The following is an 11,294-nucleotide window of genomic DNA, read 5'->3' on the forward strand; positions in this document are numbered from 1 at the left end:
AAGCCGCCATGTTGAGGATCGTCCCAAAGCTCTAATAGCGAACGGAGGAGAGAGGATCGAGGAGAGCGGAGGCTGATCCGAGGAGCGATGACCGAGGAGACACGAGAGCCGACTTCACGGAAGTCTTTTCACTGACAGACCGTCAGTATATCACTCACTGATTGGACGCTGCACAGGATCAGACTTCAGTGAAACAGAGTTTAATACGGGAGAAAAGACGGACATTAAAAAGAGGCTAAACGGAGCGTGGGACATTTAAACAGATGATGAACATCAGTGAGTTTGTAAAGAGTCGCTCTGTGATGAGCTGGGATTAAAAAGAGTCTGATGAAGAGGAGTCCGTTTTATATTCTCCCTTATTTATCTTCTGAACGTTTCATCATTTAGATTCAAATCAATCATTTTCAGTATCCTGACACATAAACATCTGTTTATAAAATACAGAGTTCGTTGTCTAAATACAGGCTAGGTTAAGTCAAAACTGTTTAATAATGATCAATAATTATGGACAATTCAAAATGAAAACTTTTAGTCAGTAGAAACTGTCCTTTTGGTTTGAAACAGACTGCAGGTTGTTCTTCAGGTGTTTTTTTATCAGGTAAAGACACTAAACACTGTAACTGTGTTTAATTAGAAATAATACAGTGTGTGTTTTTGATTAGAAATAATAGAGTGCGTGTGTTTGATGAGAAATAATACAGTGTGTGTTTGTGTGGACATAAACAGCTGTTCGGCTGATTGACAGCTGAACGTGATCAGCTGATGTCGCGTCATGTGACGCTGTCGAGGAAACGACGTCTCATGTGTGTTAAAGCTGATTTCCTCGGTCCTCTCTCCTCGGCTTCGTTTCCTCCGTGCATCTCTGGTGGGCGGGACTAAGACGCAAGTGGAGGAGACAACTCGGAGGACACTCGGTGCAAATAAGGGAACTGAGAAAGGCCCACTCTGACCCGAGTCTGAGCACGCTAAAACAAAGACACATTTAATTATTATGAAGGAGAATCTCACCTTGGATGTATACATAGTTGCTAGAGTTGATCTGATGACAGATGGCGTCCTGTGTGACCACACAGCTGTAGGTGTCGGTCTTGGTCACAGTCGTTTGGAGGATGATGTGGTAGCTGCCATCTTCATTTTTAGTGACTTGTGGTTCTTCAGCATGAAGGATGTTTCCAGAACTGTCCCTCCACTCCACTTTAGGTTCAGGAGAAGCTCCTGAACGGCTCGGCTCTCGACATGCAACTGTGAACAGGGAATAAATAAGAATTTATTCAGGTTCTTTACAGCATCAGAAATGTAATCATGTGAATCCTCTGGTCATCACATATCTGATTAAAGAGGTTTATAAAAGGAGGAATAGAGAAGCTAAATTCATGTCTCAATGATAAATCAGATTATTTGTCCCAGCAGGCTGACATGTTGAAGGACCCTGTAGACCACCTGACCTGAACCCCCTTCATCAGAGCTGCTAGGTGTGGTGGTTATATTAACGTACAAAAAGCTTTGATTGATTCCTTTAAACTGACGTATTGTGAGTCTTTACGTCACAAACTGAAGAATAAAGTCCACTGAAGTGAATTAGAAATACTTTAAATATTCCTGAGTGGTATCAGGTCTGTGGGGTCAACCTGAGCGCGTGACAGGCAGAGGGTGACATCATCAGGACTCACCTGGTTCCTCCGTTGTTCTGTCCTTTAATCTTTTAACGCGGAGGATGCGCGCGACCCCAAATACAAACGTTCAGACTAATTAACTATAAAAAGACGTTTTTTCTTATGACTGTAAACATAACTACAAACACATTATATATATAGTTTGAAAGCTCAGGTTTTCGTTTTTACGGAGGAATTAAAAATGACTGTTAAAGGGTAAAATATTTTAAACAATGACGTCATACTTTACCGTTTTAAACCCTTAGCATCTCAGAAGCTCTCGCGACGAGCCGCCGTTCAAATGTATTTATAGACTGAAAACCAGACATTTTAAACAAACTCAGGCTCATTTCACTAAAAAAACATTCCGCTGATTAAAAACAGCTGCTTTGTGTTAAAGTTGAATAAAAAAATCATTAAAGAATAGTCCATCGTGTCCTCCGGTTAGTTTCACGCTCGCTTGTCAATCTACCGAAACAGCTTATTTCTGTCAACAAACTTTGGACCAATCATGTTCGGTATCTCTGCCATCAGTAAACGCCCAGCAACCAAACAAACCAATCAGCGTCTTTCTTGAACTGGAGCCGTGAGCCTGTCGGACTTTCATCTGAATCAGCCAATTAAACCATTGCATCTATACTCGTGCGCTCCTTAACTTTTGATTGACAGCTAGCTTGTGCCAATGAGAAGTCAACGCTATGACAAAGCCCAAGGCAATCAATTTGACTGCCTGAGCATATCAGAGCATGTACGGAAGTTAACCGTTACGTAACGTGAGCAACAGTGGAACATAAACAAATCACAAAAACTTGATTTAAATATTTGTAGAGGTGTAAGTAATTTATAAAAACTGTATAAAATGTATTTAAATTACAAACATTTATTTTTAAAGGCAGAATCAAAGACTTTCACACATTTTAAATCACTTTTTGTTGATTCAAAGGCTGTGTCCCATTCCAGAGGTTGCAGCCTTCGTGGGCTGCATTTTTTTATTTTTACAGTCTATGTTTAAGACCGATTACGTCACACCGGCACGACAACTGCTGTCCCAATTCAGCTTCACAGGGTACGTCTCACTTTCCTTATTTGCAGTCTCCTCGGTCCTCGGTCGAACCGGAAGTAGTTCCAAAGCCGCCATGTTGAGGATCGTCCCAAAGCTCTAATAGCGAACGGAGGAGAGAGGATCGAGGAGAGCGGAGGCTGATCCGAGGAGCGATGACCGAGGAGACACGAGAGCCGACTTCACGGAAGTCTTTTCACTGACAGACCGTCAGTATATCACTCACTGATTGGACGCTGCACAGGATCAGACTTCAGTGAAACAGAGTTTAATACGGGAGAAAAGACGGACATTAAAAAGAGGCTAAACGGAGCGTGGGACATTTAAACAGATGATGAACATCAGTGAGTTTGTAAAGAGTCGCTCTGTGATGAGCTGGGATTAAAAAGAGTCTGATGAAGAGGAGTCCGTTTTATATTCTCCCTTATTTATCTTCTGAACGTTTCATCATTTAGATTCAAATCAATCATTTTCAGTATCCTGACACATAAACATCTGTTTATAAAATACAGAGTTCGTTGTCTAAATACAGGCTAGGTTAAGTCAAAACTGTTTAATAATGATCAATAATTATGGACAATTCAAAATGAAAACTTTTAGTCAGTAGAAACTGTCCTTTTGGTTTGAAACAGACTGCAGGTTGTTCTTCAGGTGTTTTTTTATCAGGTAAAGACACTAAACACTGTAACTGTGTTGCAGTCGCTCCTCGGATCAGCCTCCGCTCTCCTCGATCCTCTCTCCTCCGTTCGCTATTAGAGCTTTGGGACGATCCTCAACATGGCGGCTTTGGAACTACTTCCGGTTCGACCGAGGACCGAGGAGACTGCAAATAAGGAAAGTGAGACGTACCCTGTGAAGCTGAATTGGGACAGCAGTATGCTAAAGGCCTGCTCTGCTGAGCTGGGGGAGCCACTTCAGCACATCTTCAACATGAGCCTGCGGCTCGGGAAGGTTCCTGTGCTCTGGAAGACCTCGTGCCTCACCCCTGTCCCCAAGAAGAAGAACCCCAGTGAGCCAGGCGACTTCAGACCAATCGCTCTGACATCCCACGTTATGAAGACCTTCGAACGGCTGCTGCTCCAACACCTCAGACCCCAGGTACAACACGCACAGGATCCCCTGCAGTTTGCATACCAGGCAAAGGTGGGCGTGGACGATGCCATCCTCTATCTTCTACACAGGGCTTACTCTCATCTGGACAAAGGGAGCAGCGTGATGAGAATCATGTTCTTTGATTTCTCAAGCGCTTTCGACACCATCCATCCCCTCCTACTGAGAGACAAGCTGACCGAGATGAGGGTGGACTCGCACCTGGTGAGGTGGATCACGGACTACCTCACAGAGAGACCACAGTACGTCAGACTGAAGGACTGCACATCTGACACTGTGGTCAGCAGCACCGGAGCACCACAGGGGACCGTGCTCTCCCCCGTCCTGTTCACCCTGTACACCTCAGACTTCCAGTATAACTCTGAGCTCTGCCACATGCAGAAATACTCGGACGACACTGCGATAGTTGCTTGTGTCAGGGATGGACAGGAGGAGGAGTACAGGAGCCTGATCGAGGACTTTGTGACATGGTGCAGTGCCAACCATCTGCAGCTAAACACCTCCAAGACCAAGGAGATGGTGGTGGACTTCCTAAGGAAGAAACCACATCTTGAACCTGTTTCCATCGGCGGGGTCGACGTGGAGGTGGTCAGGACCTACGGGTACCTGGGGCTGCAGCTGGATGACAAGCTGGACTGGTCGCCTAACATGGACACTACCTGCAGGAAAGGACAGAGCCGTCTGTACTTCCTGAGAAGGCTGGGGTCCTTCAACATCTGCAAAAAGCTGCTGCAGATGTTCTACCAGTCTGTGGTGTCCAGCGTTGATAGTACGAATTTCTGTTGATACGTTCAGTTTGGATATATCTTGTAGAGAAAACTTTGCTGTGAGCAGACCATGATCTATTTAGAGAAGACATGACCATATTGGGAGAGACACACGAGGTATCATGAAAGTATAAGGTTTTGCCTCAGTAGACAGTTCAATGTTAAAGTGCTCCTCAGATATAGGAATGACATTCAAAGAGTAAAGGTCATGTGTTTCTTCATACCATGTACAGAAGTATCTAAAGTGGGAAGGAATTTGTGACATCTGTTGAACAGTATATAAGGGCTCTGCAACGACTAATAAAGTTGTCTATTCCTCAGCCTGCACAACGTCTCAGTGTATCTGTCAGAATAGAACCACGGCCGTGATTATGCTGCATTAGTATTTTCCAGTCTGTTGATAGATTCAGCTTTAGGGACAGTTGTATTATTCAACCCATCAAGCGTCCTCTTCTACGCCGTGGTGTGCTGGGGAGGAAGCTGCAAGAAGAGGGACGCAGCACGCCTGGACAGACTGGTGAGGAGGGCCGGCTCTGTGGTGGGCACAGAGCTGGACTCACTGGTGACAGTGGTAGAGAGGAGGTCTCTGGACAAAATGCTCTCCATCATGGACAACACACACCACCCTCTGCACAGCACCTTCACTGGGCAGAGGAGCATGTTCAGCGAAAGACTGCTGTCACAGTCGTGCTCCACGGACAGACTCAAGAACTCTTTCGTCCCCCTGGCAATAAGACTGTATAACACTTCACTGTCACAGCAAGGAAGAAGCGCACGGTGATCCCTGGACTCTTTTTTCACTTTTTTCTCATTCCTCATCTGCACTGCTGACCTCAGAGTCAGCCCCCAGTTGGACACTTTAATGCATATTGATAGTCACTTTACTGAGCACTGGTCACTTTAAAGATAATCACCCTAATCATGTCTGGTTTCATCCTACTGTTGTGTTATGCTACATCTGTAAGGGTTGACATGATCACCCTAATTAGGTCAAGTTTCACTCTATTGTCTTCAACACTTAATGCTAATCTGCCCTCAATAGTTGGGTACTTAACAAAAATCACCCTAACCACTCCTGGTTTCAGGTTATTGTCTAGGACACTTAATGCAAATCACTGCTCCTTTAAGTTGGTGAGCCAATTTACATTCCTGCATTGACTGTTTAACGACTGTACTCACACTGTACTCACACCTCTGGCATAAGCCCAAACACCTCTGTACATGCACATGTAACTAGTTTCTAAAGGTCAGCACTTTGTTTCTAAGGCTCTTTAACTGTTTACAGGTCTCTTTTAACCAACACATGTTTTTCTCTCCTCACAGGTTATGTACATTATGCTATATTAGTTTTAAGTCTAACTGCTAATGCTAACTGAACAGGTTTAACATATAATTATGTTTATTCTTAGTCACATAGGGGCTGCTATATGTTGTTTGGGGGATTTTGTATACAGAGGGGAGGGGGGACAGCGGGTGTGTATTGTAACTAATGTCTTGTGTCCTGCCTGTCTGTATACTGCTACTGGATGCCTTGAATTTCCCTCGGGATCAATAAAGTATCTATCTATCTATCTATCTATCTATCTATCTATCTGTGTTTAATTAGAAATAATACAGTGTGTGTTTTTGATTAGAAATAATACAGTGCGTGTGTTTGATGAGAAATAATACAGTGTGTGTTTGTGTGGACATAAACAGCTGTTCGGCTGATTGACAGCTGAACGTGATCAGCTGATGTCGCGTCATGTGACGCTGTCGAGGAAACGACGTCTCATGTGTGTTAAAGCTGATTTCCTCGGTCCTCTCTCCTCGGCTTCGTTTCCTCCGTGCATCTCTGGTGGGCGGGACTAAGACGCAAGTGGAGGAGACAACTCGGAGGACACTCGGTGCAAATAAGGGAACTGAGAAAGGCCCACTCTGACCCGAGTCTGAGCACGCTAAAACAAAGACACATTTAATTATTATGAAGGAGAATCTCACCTTGGATGTACACATAGTTGCTAGAGTTGATCTGATGACAGATGGCGTCCTGTGTGACCACACAGCTGTAGGTGTCGGTCTTGGTCACAGTCGTTTGGAGGATGATGTGGTAGCTGCCATCTTCATTTTTAGTGACTTGTGGTTCTTCAGCATGAAGGATGTTTCCAGAACTGTCCCTCCACTCCACTTTAGGTTCAGGAGAAGCTCCTGAACGGCTCGGCTCTCGACATGCAACTGTGAACAGGGAATAAATAAGAATTTATTCAGGTTCTTTACAGCATCAGAAATGTAATCATGTGAATCCTCTGGTCATCACATATCTGATTAAAGAGGTTTATAAAAGGAGGAATAGAGAAGCTAAATTCATGTCTCAATGATAAATCAGATTATTTGTCCCAGCAGGCTGACATGTTGAAGGACCCTGTAGACCACCTGACCTGAACCCCCTTCATCAGAGCTGCTAGGTGTGGTGGTTATATTAACGTACAAAAAGCTTTGATTGATTCCTTTAAACTGACGTATTGTGAGTCTTTACGTCACAAACTGAAGAATAAAGTCCACTGAAGTGAATTAGAAATACTTTAAATATTCCTGAGTGGTATCAGGTCTGTGGGGTCAACCTGAGCGCGTGACAGGCAGAGGGTGACATCATCAGGACTCACCTGGTTCCTCCGATGTTCTGTCCTTTAAGATGCACTCTGAAAGAAAAAAGAAAATATATAAAGTTAGAGAATGTGTGTGATGTTATTAACATGACATATAGAGCAGATATGCTTCATGTTCAGACTATGAAAGTAACATTTTATCCAGTTATATTAAATCATCTAAAATCTGAATACAAAGCTTCAGTCTCTGACTTTATAAACCAGCTGAAGCTGCAGCAGGAGAGAGGAGACTTGTTTGTAATAAGAGTCAAAGAGCCGGATGCTGGTGGACAAGTGGTTAGTTTGAACTCCACATGTACACAGGCTTTAGTCCTTGAAGCAGGTGGACCAGATTCAAACCCGACCTGTGGCATCTTTCCTCTCTCTCTGTCTGTCTGTCTGTCTGTCTGTCTGTCTGTCTGTCTGTCTGTCTGTCTGTCTGTCTCTCTCTCTCTCCCCAATGTTCCCTTAAAAACTCCCTGAATCACGTCACATCTCGTTTGTGCAGAAAATAAATAAAGTTCATCAGTGACTCTTAAACCTGTCATCTTACTAACAATGCTTTTAAATATAATAAAAAAATAAAAATAAAAAAAACTCACCAACAACCAGCTCAATGGTGAACTGCTGAGGAGGATGAGATGAGATCAGATGACGAAAAATACAGGTGTAGACTCCACTGTCGGCCACCTTCGTCTTCCTGATCTTTATGGAGGCGTTACCGTTCTTCAGCTCCTCGTTAAAATGTGACACTCGACCTTCAAGCTGACTGTTAAAATCTCTTCCATTGTAAAAGAACACATCCTGACCGCCTTTCTTCCAGTCAAAGACCGTGGTCTGGATGTTCTCCTTGGTGCTGAGGGAACACGGTAACACCGCATAACTGTCTTCTTTCACCGTCACTTGAAATGAAACACAAACATGAGAGTGAATCAGTTCGTTTCCATGAAAACAGTAAAGTCAGTGAATGGAGCATCAACATGTTGTAGTGCTGGGTATACAGTCTTGATATGCGTTTAGTTGGGAGAGCTGTCCTCCACAGTGAGTAGAAGCTGAAAGTAGTCCAGGTTTGATGAGGAGCTGATGTTTCTAAAGACCCTTTTCCATCAAAGATACCCAGAACTAAAAGGTTCAGGGACTTCTCTTCAGGAACTAAAAGGTTCAGGGACATGTCTTCAGGAACTAAAAGGTTCAGGGACTTCTCTTCCAAGAACTAAAAGGTTCAGGGACTTCTCTTCCAAGAACTAAAAGGTTCAGGGACTTCTCTTCATAGAACTAAAAGGTTCAGGGACTTCTCTTCATAGAACTAAAAGGTTCAGGGACTTCTCTTCATAGAACTAAAAGGTTCAGGGACGTGATGGAGAGCATTTTGTCCAGAGTCCTCCTCTCTACCACTGTCACCAGTGAGTCCAGCTCTGTACCCACCACAGAGCCGGCCCTCCTCACCAGTCTGTCCAGGCGTGCTGCGTCCCTCTTCTTGCAGCTTCCTCCCCAGCACACCACGGCGTAGAAGAGGACGCTGGACACCACAGACTGGTAGAACATCTGCAGCAGCTTTTTGCAGATGTTGAAGGACCCCAGCCTTCTCAGGAAGTACAGACGACTCTGTCCCTTCCTGCAGGTAGTGTCCATGTTAGGCGACCAGTCCAGCTTGTCATCCAGTTGCAGCCCCAGATACCCGTAGGTTCTGACCACCTCCACGTCGACCCCCCCGATGGAAACAGGTTCTAGATGTGGTTTGTTCCTTCGGAAGTCCACCACCATCTCTTTGGTCTTGGAGGTGTTTAGTTGCAGATGGTTGGCACTGCACCACGTCACAAAGTCCTCGATCAGGCTCCTGTACTCCTCCTCCTGTCCATCCCTGACACAACCAACTATCGCAGTGTCGTCCGAGTATTTCTGCATGTGGCAGAGCTCAGAGTTATACTGGAAGTCAGAGGTATACAGGGTGAACAGGACAGGGGAGGGAAAGGCGCCATCAAACAAATAAAATATATTATTTTTTTCTATAAAAAGTATTTACAGTTTTCATTAAAAACAGATTTGGATCTGGTTACGTTTCATACAAACTGTCTTGTGTGAAGCTCGATTCTCAAACATTCAGCAGTGAATCGTCTGTAGCCAATCAGACGTTTCTGTTCTATTCAGACAAGATCTGTGAACCTAATTGATGTGAGGTTTTTTTTTTATTGATATGAAATAATTAATATTGTGCAACATATTTTGTAGACAGTCATTTATATATATACCGTAAATTCCAGACTATTGAGCGCACCTGGATATAAGCCGCACCGGCTAATAATAAGTAAATAAATGTATTTGAACATATATAAGCTGCACTTGATTATAAGCCGAAGGTGTCCACATTGTAACAGAGCTATTTACACGGAAAGACGTGACACAAAAACATTGTTTTAACTTTTAATTAAATACATAGGCTAATGGTAACATCTGCAAATACGAAGCCTACTGGAAATCCTTTATCGAACATGTCTGTAACACGGCTGACGAAAAAGATTACCTTAATACAGTAATACATTTCACAAGAAAAGGTCCATCCATTCACTGCCTCAGAATGACTTCATTACTCACTTCCTCAGTCTCTTTTTTGTTGTCGCTGTCAATGTCAACTTTACGTGCAGCAGCTCTATTTCCTTTGACAGCCAGGTCAATCGCCTTTAACTTGAAAGCTGCATCATATGTATTTCTCCATGTGTTTTCCATGATGATGGTGCGTGCATGAACGCAAAATGACTGATATTAAGATCCGACGTGACGAAGTGAAATGTTCTTGCGGCAGAAGCTCATTGTCCCCCAACAAAAATCCATAAATAAGCCGCATCCTTGTAAAAGCTGCAGTGTTCAAAATGTGACAAAAAAGTAGCGGCTTATAGTCCGGAATTTACGGTATATATAGATATATTCACTACAGCTCACTGGGACTTTGGTGATTTCTCAATGGTCCCAGTTCATTATCTCTCCTGTCACTGGTGATTCATCAAACAGAGTCCCAGTTTAGATTTGAACGTTGCTCTCAGGTGGACACATTTACCTGATGGCTCAATGGGACTGAATCCCTGTATACACTGCTTTGAGCTGAATCACTCTGACCTGAGTCTGAGCACGCTAAAACAAAGACACATTTAATTATTATGAAGGAGAATCTCACCTTGGATGTACACATAGTTGCTAGAGTTGATCTGATGACAGATGGCGTCCTGTGTGACCACACAGCTGTAGGTGTCGGTCTTGGTCACAGTCGTTTGGAGGATGATGTGGTAGCTGCCATCTTCATTTTTAGTGACTTGTGGTTCTTCAGCATGAAGGATGTTTCCAGAACTGTCCCTCCACTCCACTTTAGGTTCAGGAGAAGCTCCTGAACGGCTCGGCTCGGCTCTCGACATGCAACTGTGAACAGGGAATAAATAAGAAATTATTCAGGTTCTTTACAGCATCAGAAATGTAATCATGTGAATCCTTTGGTCATCACATATCTGATTAAAGAGGTTTATAAAAGGAGGAATAGAGAAGCTAAATTCATGTCTCAATGATAAATCCGATTATTTGTCCCAGCAGGCTGACATGTTGAAGGACCCTGTAGACCACCTGACCCCCCTTCATCAGAGCTGCTAGGTGTGGTGGTTATATTAACGTACAAAAAGCTTTGATTGATTCCTTTAAACTGACGTGTTGTGAGTCTTTACGTCACAAACTGAAGAATAATGTCCACTGAAGTGAATTAGAAATACTTTAAATATTCCTGAGTGGTATCAGGTCTGTGGGGTCAACCTGAGCGCGTGACAGGCAGAGGGTGACATCATCAGGACTCACCTGGTTCCTCCGTTGTTCTGTCCTTTAATCTTTTAACACACGGAGGATGCGCGCGACCCCAAATACAAACGTTCAGACTAATTAACTATAAAATACGTTTTTTCTTATGACTGTAAACATAACTACAAACATATTATATATAGTTTGAAAGCTCAGGTTTTCGTTTTTACGGAGGAATTAAAAATGACTGTTAAAGGGTTAAATAATTTAAACAATGACGTCATACTTTACCGTTTTAAACCCTTAGCAT

The sequence above is a fragment of the Symphodus melops genome, assembly GCF_947650265.1.
Source record: "Symphodus melops genome assembly, chromosome: 5".
Taxonomy (NCBI): domain Eukaryota; kingdom Metazoa; phylum Chordata; class Actinopteri; order Labriformes; family Labridae; genus Symphodus; species Symphodus melops.